Source organism: Eriocheir sinensis, unplaced genomic scaffold (genome assembly GCF_024679095.1).
Source record: "Eriocheir sinensis breed Jianghai 21 unplaced genomic scaffold, ASM2467909v1 Scaffold428, whole genome shotgun sequence".
Lineage (NCBI taxonomy): Eukaryota > Metazoa > Arthropoda > Malacostraca > Decapoda > Varunidae > Eriocheir > Eriocheir sinensis.
Window position 1 is genome coordinate 335,329 of NW_026111752.1, and position 8,309 is coordinate 343,637.

Genomic DNA, 8,309 nt, shown 5'->3' on the forward strand with positions numbered 1-8,309 from the left:
ACATTCTGGAAACTAAAAAAAACATTATGCACTTACACTATGCAGTAGGCTACTATATTAATAAATATTATGACAACGAATCTGCCATTGGCACATACAATATTACAATATTAGGAAAAAAATGAGAATTTAAGTAAAAAAAAAAAAAAATCACGAGAAAACAAAGTAAAGTACGTAGCTAGGCTACCGGGTTATGAATGAGTTATTTCACCAGTTACAGCTAATATTATGCACTTATTATAACTAACTACCACAGTACAGCAAAAGACACCAAAGAACTTCAGCAAACTTACATTGCACAGAAAAGCATTTCAAAATACAGCAAGGAAGAGCAGACGGTCACCTACCACACGACTCACACCCGCCGCCGGCCGCTCCACAGTGCACACTATGACACTGACTTGTGTGCAGTGTTGGCAACTCAAAATTTATCATTGCTTCTGCTGGAATACTAAATGGCATTACTATTCATCAGAACATGCTCGTCAAATAGCAGATGTATCCTAATGAATTGCATATTCATCAGGTCACGAGTTACAACTGGTTCCTGAGTTCCTTACTACCCAAAAGGAAATTCGAGGTCTGCTGAAGGACCTGGTGGAGGAGCAACGGACGAATGGAAACCATCTACGGGATATCGCCCGAGGTTTTACTGAAATGGGGAATTTAGGCAACCATGTACAGGATATTGGCCATAGTCTTTGGGAAATAGGCGAGGCACTGATGGCCATAACGGGGGCTATCAGTTCAAGAAAGTAGTTTTTTTAAAGTTATTATTTTCATAAATTAAGATTTGAATATTTCTATATAAGAATAGTTTATATAATCATTTTCATTATTAACTTTAAGATCTTTGATGGTGTTTGTCAAGCCAATGCATACCACAGAGGGGGGATATCCAGCACGACAGGAATCATTCCATATTTTTTTTCTTAGTGCATTATGATATGCCACTATAAAAAAAATTCAGAGAGAACCATCATACACTGAACTTTAATTTTTGCCAAGTTGTGTTATATTTTATATTTTTTTAAATTCAGCACGTCATGTTTTCTATCTTGCCTGTATAATGTTCATGAACAGGACGTTACCTGCCTTGCGTATAGTCCTAACATCATTTACAGATGCCGGACCACAGGTATCATCATCTTCAGTGTAGGACGGTTCTTTCCTGGCCATTTTCTAGTGGAACATCATGATGCATAAAGAGATAAAAAATATCAAAAACATATTTTGCATCTTCAATGACATAGTTTCCAACCGTGTAATTCAGGTAACATTTTTTTTTACTAAAAACAGCCTTACATATGCAATTCACAAACAGTGTGCCTAAAAAGGTATGCTTAACCCAGTAGCAGCGACGGGCCAAATGTGTGCCATGATTTAAACCCCCCAAAATAGATGATACATAAACTGATCACAAATGCTTCGATATATATTATGAAATGGTTTGTGTGAGTGATGATTTTTTTCTCAATTTTTTTTCTTGCTTAGAAGTACCATTAAGAAACATGATCCCCGCTGCTACCGGGTTAAACTAAACCTCATGGGACTGACATTCCTTTCCTGCTGGATATCCCCATTCTGCAGTATGTATTTTGATCTCATTTATAGTTCCTTAGTTTCTAATTATTTTTTTATAATATTACAATAAGTTTATTATTATTGGTTTAAGTGTAATAGTTTTTGTCATTCAATATTTTTTATACATGTGAGGATTGCTCAATATATTTTTGCCGTAACTTAAAATATTCTTAATCCTTGAATATTGGTTTGCGTGTCAGGGATCAATTGTGAGGCCTGACGGTTAAGGGGCTGGCAGAACAACTTTTAAGGGGGTGACCAGAAGACAAACTGCATTAACATGCTCACAGGGCCCGAAACACAAGCACACAAGGAAAAATCACAGAGACTTGTACACTATGTACATTTTAATTAGTCTAAAATACAGAACATTGTCACATGTTTAACTTACTTTGAGTAAGGTCTCAAAAGAGAAAATACTTGCAAATATTTTAATACATTCATCTCTCTCTCTCTCTCTCTCTCTCTCTCTCTCTCTCTCTCTCTCTCTCTCACACACACACACACACACACACACACACACCAACACACCGATAAATACTGGTACAGTGCCTAAGGAGTGGCGGAGGGCCGAAGTGGTCCCTATATACAAAAGTGGAAGAAAGGAAGAACCCCTGAACTACATACCCGTTTAATTGACCAGTGTACTATGTAAAATATGTGAAAAAGTGATAAAGAAACAATAGACGAGATTTCTAGAAGAGCATAATTTAATAACAAGTAAACAGTATGGATTCCAGAAAAGGGGACTCATGTGTGACAAACTTACTGAGCTCTTACTCAAGAGTGACCGATAAAATACACACCTCACCATTTCACCCAAAAAAATTAGCAATTATTGCTTCACGTACTGCTCTTCCAGCTCCTCGGCCAGCAGCTGCTCCAAGAACAGCAGTAGGAGCATCCTGCTCTTCCTCATCCTCTTCAAGCTAAGGAGGAAATAAGATCTTAAAAGTACTCACAAAGTACTATATTACTCTTGCTCTGCTGAATGTGTCTGCTGATACACTGTTGCATTTTTACATCTACTGTATTAATAGCAATTGCACTGCTGCAGCCAGAAATCTGAATGATTGAAAGTTATCACTAAATAAAGTTGCTATGTTCTCAACAAAGTTTATCCAACAGGAAGCATATGAAAGAATGTCTGAAAGCTAACTCTCCACCTTACCGAAATATAAATTTGTACCCGCTGGGGAAGTGGAATACCCCGCTGGACACAGCGGTTGTGCAGCAGTAAACATGAGGTGATGATGTTGAGGCACTTCATGGGAGCATACTGCAAGGCACCCCCAGATTTGTGAAGGCACCTGTAAATAGTGTTAGTTGTCAAAATTACTGAGTCAAAGACAATTGAAATACAAATCTTCCAAGCACTCCCGTCTTGTCTTTTTTTTTTTTTTTTACATCTTCGCCTATGGCATACGGGTAGTCTTAGGCCACTTGGCGGTGACTGAAAAATCCAAGTTGGTAACGTGGGGATTCACACACGTCTGCTCACTTTCACACCAAATATTTATTTTTTAAATTTGCCTTTCCAATCACTTTATTGCTGTAACATGTTAGTAATCTAATTCTCACTGGGTTCTAATGGATGGCCAGCATATGTGAATGCATAGGTATTGGGAATAAGGAAAAGAAGTTTGTCACCTGAACCGGCTCTTTAGTATTCCAAAGGTTTGCTCCACAACGACACGTGTCCGTGTATGGGCCCTATTGTAGCGCTCCTCCGGTTCTGTTGTGGGGTTGCGGACTGGAGTCATCAAAAATGGCTCTAATGGATAGCCGCTGTCGCCTGTAAAGATTACAGTCATGCGATATCATTTTCAGGATGTGAAATAACTACTTAAGAAAGCTACTGTAACACACTAAGTAATTACTGAAAAGGTATTTATGTAACATATGTAATGCAACATTTGTCAAGAACATCAACATCCCTCCAGATACGCACCAATGAGCAGGTAGTCCCCAAACTCACCCCTGCGAAAGCGTTCATATAGGTCGCAATGGTGCCAGATGAAGGAGTCGTGATTTGACCCTGCTAAAAAGGGGAGAATAAAAAAAAGGATTCCAAAACATGGACATGTTAATACTGGAAAAAAATACCAGACTCAAGAGAAAAGCTGTAGCATGTTTGGTGTGCCCAACACTGGTGGAGTCTTAGCATCTTCAAATGCTCAAGTTCCATTGCCTAAATAGCTAATCTGCAATTATTCTTGCTAAAAATCAAACTTTAGAAATGCTGTAGCAGGTAAGGGATGTTTGTGATTTAACTATTAACATGCCTAACAATAAATGATATCATCAATAAGGAACACTTACCTGGAAATGACACAATAGCTGATGATCATACCAGCAGCATCACACACAACTTGGATGTCGAAAGAGTGGTACCTCTTCCTGTTCACGTAGGCAGCCTCATTTTCATGGGGTGCCTTAATGGAAATATGAGTACCTGTTGATAAACATTATGCAAATAAATATTATTTAGCGATAGGCAGATTGTAAATCTATTCATGTACTTTTACTGAGACCAATATCATATGTGCTCATTCGTCAGTCCCTAGTAATTTTGAATCTTACAATCAATGGCACCAATAACCCGAGGGAAACTCCGAACTCTTGCAAAAGCTGTTGCCGATTCCATCAATGCATGCATCGTGGAGGTCATTTTTTATCTCTTGTCGAGCTATGTCACTCAACACAGCTGTCACGTCCTGGACTACACGGCTGTCACTGCCCTGTGCAAGTCCTGAAATGCATTAATTTTTAATTGTTTGAAGCATTGTATTTTGGGGATTTCCTCATCACCTTTACCCTTACAAGTAAAATTTGCAAACTTATTGTAATAAAATCTCTTCTTCAATTAAGATAAATCAGCTGCACCTCACTGATTTAGTGGAAAGAAAGAAAGAAGAAGAAGAAAAAAAAAAAAAAATATATATATATATATATATATATATATATATATATATATATATATATATATATATATATATATATATATATATATATATATATATATAGTGAATTAAATTCTAAGTACATTTATTCAATCATTATGAAAATTATGAATAATTAAGTAAAGATTGTTCAGTGAATGGTATTTATTCCAGAAGTACACCCATATCACTGTGCTGCATTTTTATGCTTTATCAAGTACTTTGTGCACACACACAGCACACTTTGTATTGTTTTCTTCCACATGTCACTCACTCGCGATAATAACTTCGTATTTTATTTTATTTTTTAAACCAGGGAGGGGAATAAGCATTTGAAGCCATTTATTACATTTTTGGCTGAGCTGCAGACCACTTGGGTTATAGCTTTTATTTGGTTAGGTTAACTCTAACCACTAAATTTAACCAAATCTACTGCTGTTTCCCACATCCTATACATGGTTCCTGTTAACTTAGAATGGTAATAGTGAAGGAATCACTTTGAAAAGAGTAAAATGGTTGGAGTTTGGGTGGCCTGCAGAGTGATAACCCGAGTATTAAAAAGGACTAATGAGAATGAACTTACCGCATACGTCGCCTATGACGTGCTGAAAGGAACCGCTGGCTAACAGTCTTAAGGTCACCAAAACTTGTGTGTGTGGCGGTATTGCATGTGACCTCCTTGTCCTCCTCCTTAGGGCAGGCTCAACCTCCTGGATGAGCTCAATCAAATAATGCGGGGGGGAGCCGGTAGTGGCTGACGAGCTCCCTGTCACTTAAGGAGAGAGGGTCAAGGCGATCGCGAAATCGCCTTTCTCTCCTCAGGGCACGATCATGCAAGGCGGCGTAGATGAACTCCATCGTGTAGCGGCGGGGCAGCGGGAAGGAGTAGCTGGCGGTGGATCGGCGAGGTGCTGTTTACTGTTTTAAAGGGTGTAAATCCCAAAGGAATAGCTTTTCTCTACTCTCAAAGGTATATTTCAAGTTGAAATAGTGAGATATAAAGCATTTATATGTAAATATATATATATTTTTTTTACAACAAAGGAGGCAGCTCAAGGGCGCACAAAAAAATAAAACAATAATAAAAAAAAAGCCCGCTACTCGCTGCTCCTAACAAAGAAACAAAAGAGGTGGCCGAAAACAAGATCAAATATGGAAGGAGAGATGTCCTGATACCCTCCTCTTGAAAGAGTTCAAGTCGTAGGCAGGAGGAAATACAGATGAAGGAAGATTGTTCCAGAGTTTACCAGCGTGAGGGATGAAAGAGTGAAAATGCTGGTTAACTCTTGCATAAGGGGTTTGGACAGTATAGGGATGAGCATGAGTAGAAAGTCGAGTGCAGCGGGGCCGCGGGAGGGGGGGAGGCATGCAGTTAGCAAGTTCAGAAGAGCAGTCAGCGTGGAAATATCGATAGAAGATAGAAAGAGAGGCAACATGGCGGCGGAATTTAAGAGGTAGAAGACTATCAGTATGAGGCTGATGAGACGAAGAGCCTTAGCCTCCACTCTGTCCAGAAAAGCTGTGTGAGTGGAGCCCCCCACACATGAGATCCATACTCCATACGAGGGCGGACAAGGCCCCTGTATATGGACAGCTTCTGTGCAGGGGAGAAGAACTGGCGGAGACGGTACAGAACGCCCAGCCTCGAGGAAGCTGATTTAGTAAGAGAAGAGATATGAAGTTTCCAGTTGAGATATTGAGTTAAGGATAGATCGAGGATGTTTAGTGTTGAGGAAGGTAATAGCTGGGTGTTGTCAAAGAATAGGGGATAGTTGTTTGGAAGATTGTGTCGAGTGGATAAGTGGAGAAACTGTGTTTTTGAGGCGTTGAAGGACACCAGGTTTCTCTTGCCCCAATCGGAAATAATAGTAAGGTCTGAGGCTAAGCGTTCTGCAGCCTCCAGCCTTAAGGCGTTAAGTTCCTGTAGGGTGGGTCTTCTATTAAAAGAAGTTGAGTAATGCAGAGTGGAATCATCGGCGTAGGAATGGATAGGACAGTTCGTTTTGGAAAGATCATCATCAATGAACAACAGAAAAAGAGTGGGAGATAGGACAGAACCCTGTGGGACACCACTACTAATAGATTTAGGGTAAGAACAGTGACCGTCTACCACGGCAGAAATAGAACGGTCAGAAAGGAAACTGGAGATAAAGGTACAGAGAGAAGGATATAAACCGTAGGAGGGTAGTTTGGAAAGCAAAGATTTGTGCCAGACCCTATCAAAAGCTTTTGATATGTCCAGCGCAATAGCAAAAGTTTCACCGAAACGGCTAAGAGAGGATGACCAAGAGTCAGTTAAGAAGGCTAGGAGATCACCAGTAGAACGCCCCTTGCGGAACTCATACTGTCGATCAGATAGAAGGTCAGAAGTGGAAAGGTGCTTTTGAATCTTCCGGTTAAGGATTGATTCAAAAGCTTTAGATAGACAAGAAAGTAAAGCAATAGGACGGTAGTTTGAGGGATTGGAGCGGTCACCCTTCTTAGGCACAGGCTGTATGAAGGCATACTTCCAACAAGAAGGAAAGGTAGATGTTGACAGGCAGAGGCGAAAGAGTTTGACCAGGCAGGGTGACAGCACGGAGGCACAGTTTTTAAGGACAATAGGAGGCACTCCATCAGGTCCATAAGCCTTCTGAGGCCAGAGAGGGCATAGAAAACATCATTTTGAAGAATCTTTATAACAGGCATAAAGGAGTCAGAGGGGGGATGAGTAAGAGGAATATGCCCAGAATCGTCTGGAGTGGAGTTTTTAGAAAAAGTTTGAGAGAAGAGTTCAGCCTTAGAGATAGATGAGACGGCAGTGTTGCCGTCAGGACTGATGATTTGAGGTAAAGATGAAGAAGTGAAGTTGGAAGAGATGTTTTTGGCTAGATGCCAGAAGTCACGGGAAGAGTTAGAGAAAGCAAGGTTTTGGCATTTTCTATTAATGAAAGAATTTTTGGTTAGTCTGAGAATAGATTTGGCACGATTTCGGGCAGAAATGTAAAGTTCATAATTAGCATTAGTTTGAAGGCTCTGGTACCTTTTGTGAGCTGCCTCTATCATTGACAGCACGAGAACAAGCGTGATTAACCAAGGCTTTTTAGCGTGAGGAGTAGAGAAAGAACGAGGAATGTATGCCTCCATTCCAGAGACAATCACCTCTGTGATGCGCGGAGCACACACAGACGGGTCTCTATCCTGGGAGCAATAATCATTCCACGGGAAATCGGAAAAGTACATCCTCAGGTCGTCCCACCGAGCTGAAGCAAAATGCCAGAAGCATCGCCTCTTCGGTGGGTCAAGAGGGTGTACAGGAGCGATAGGACAGGATGCAGAAATAAGATTGTGATCGGAGGAGCCCAACGGAGAGAACAGTTTGACAGAATAAGCAGAAGGGTTTGAGGTGAGGAAGAGGTCTAGAATGTTGGGCCGGTCTCCAAGACGGTCGGGAATACGTGTAGGGTGCTGGACCAACTGCTCTAGGTCGTTGAGGATAGCAAAGTTGTAGGCTTGTTCACCAGGATGGTCAGTGAAAGAGGATGAAAGCCAAAGCTGGTGGTGAACATTGAAATCTCCTAGGATGGAGATTTCAGCGAAGGGAGTGTGGGTTAAGATGTGCTCCACTTTAGAATTCAAATAGTCAAAGAATTTTACATAGTTGGTAGAGTTAGGTGAGAGATAAACAGCACAGATGTATTTAGTAATAGAATGACAATGAAGTCTTAGCCAGATGGTAGAAAATTCAGAAGAGTCAAGGTTGTGGGCACGAGAGCAAGTGATGTCGTTGCGCACGTAGGCGCA

General features: G+C 40.5%; 1 long non-coding RNA gene across 1 annotated transcript; it reads right to left on the reverse strand.

The window, feature by feature from the left end:
• Positions 1-2,226: 2,226 nt before the first annotated feature.
• Positions 2,227-3,373, reverse strand: LOC126992257 (uncharacterized). Its single transcript, XR_007746391.1, has 3 exons — positions 3,235-3,373; positions 2,756-2,894; positions 2,227-2,513 (listed from the first exon to the last, which is right to left on the reverse strand). It is a non-coding gene; the product is annotated as an uncharacterized LOC126992257 (long non-coding RNA).
• Between the last annotated feature and the right edge of the window lie 4,936 nt (positions 3,374-8,309).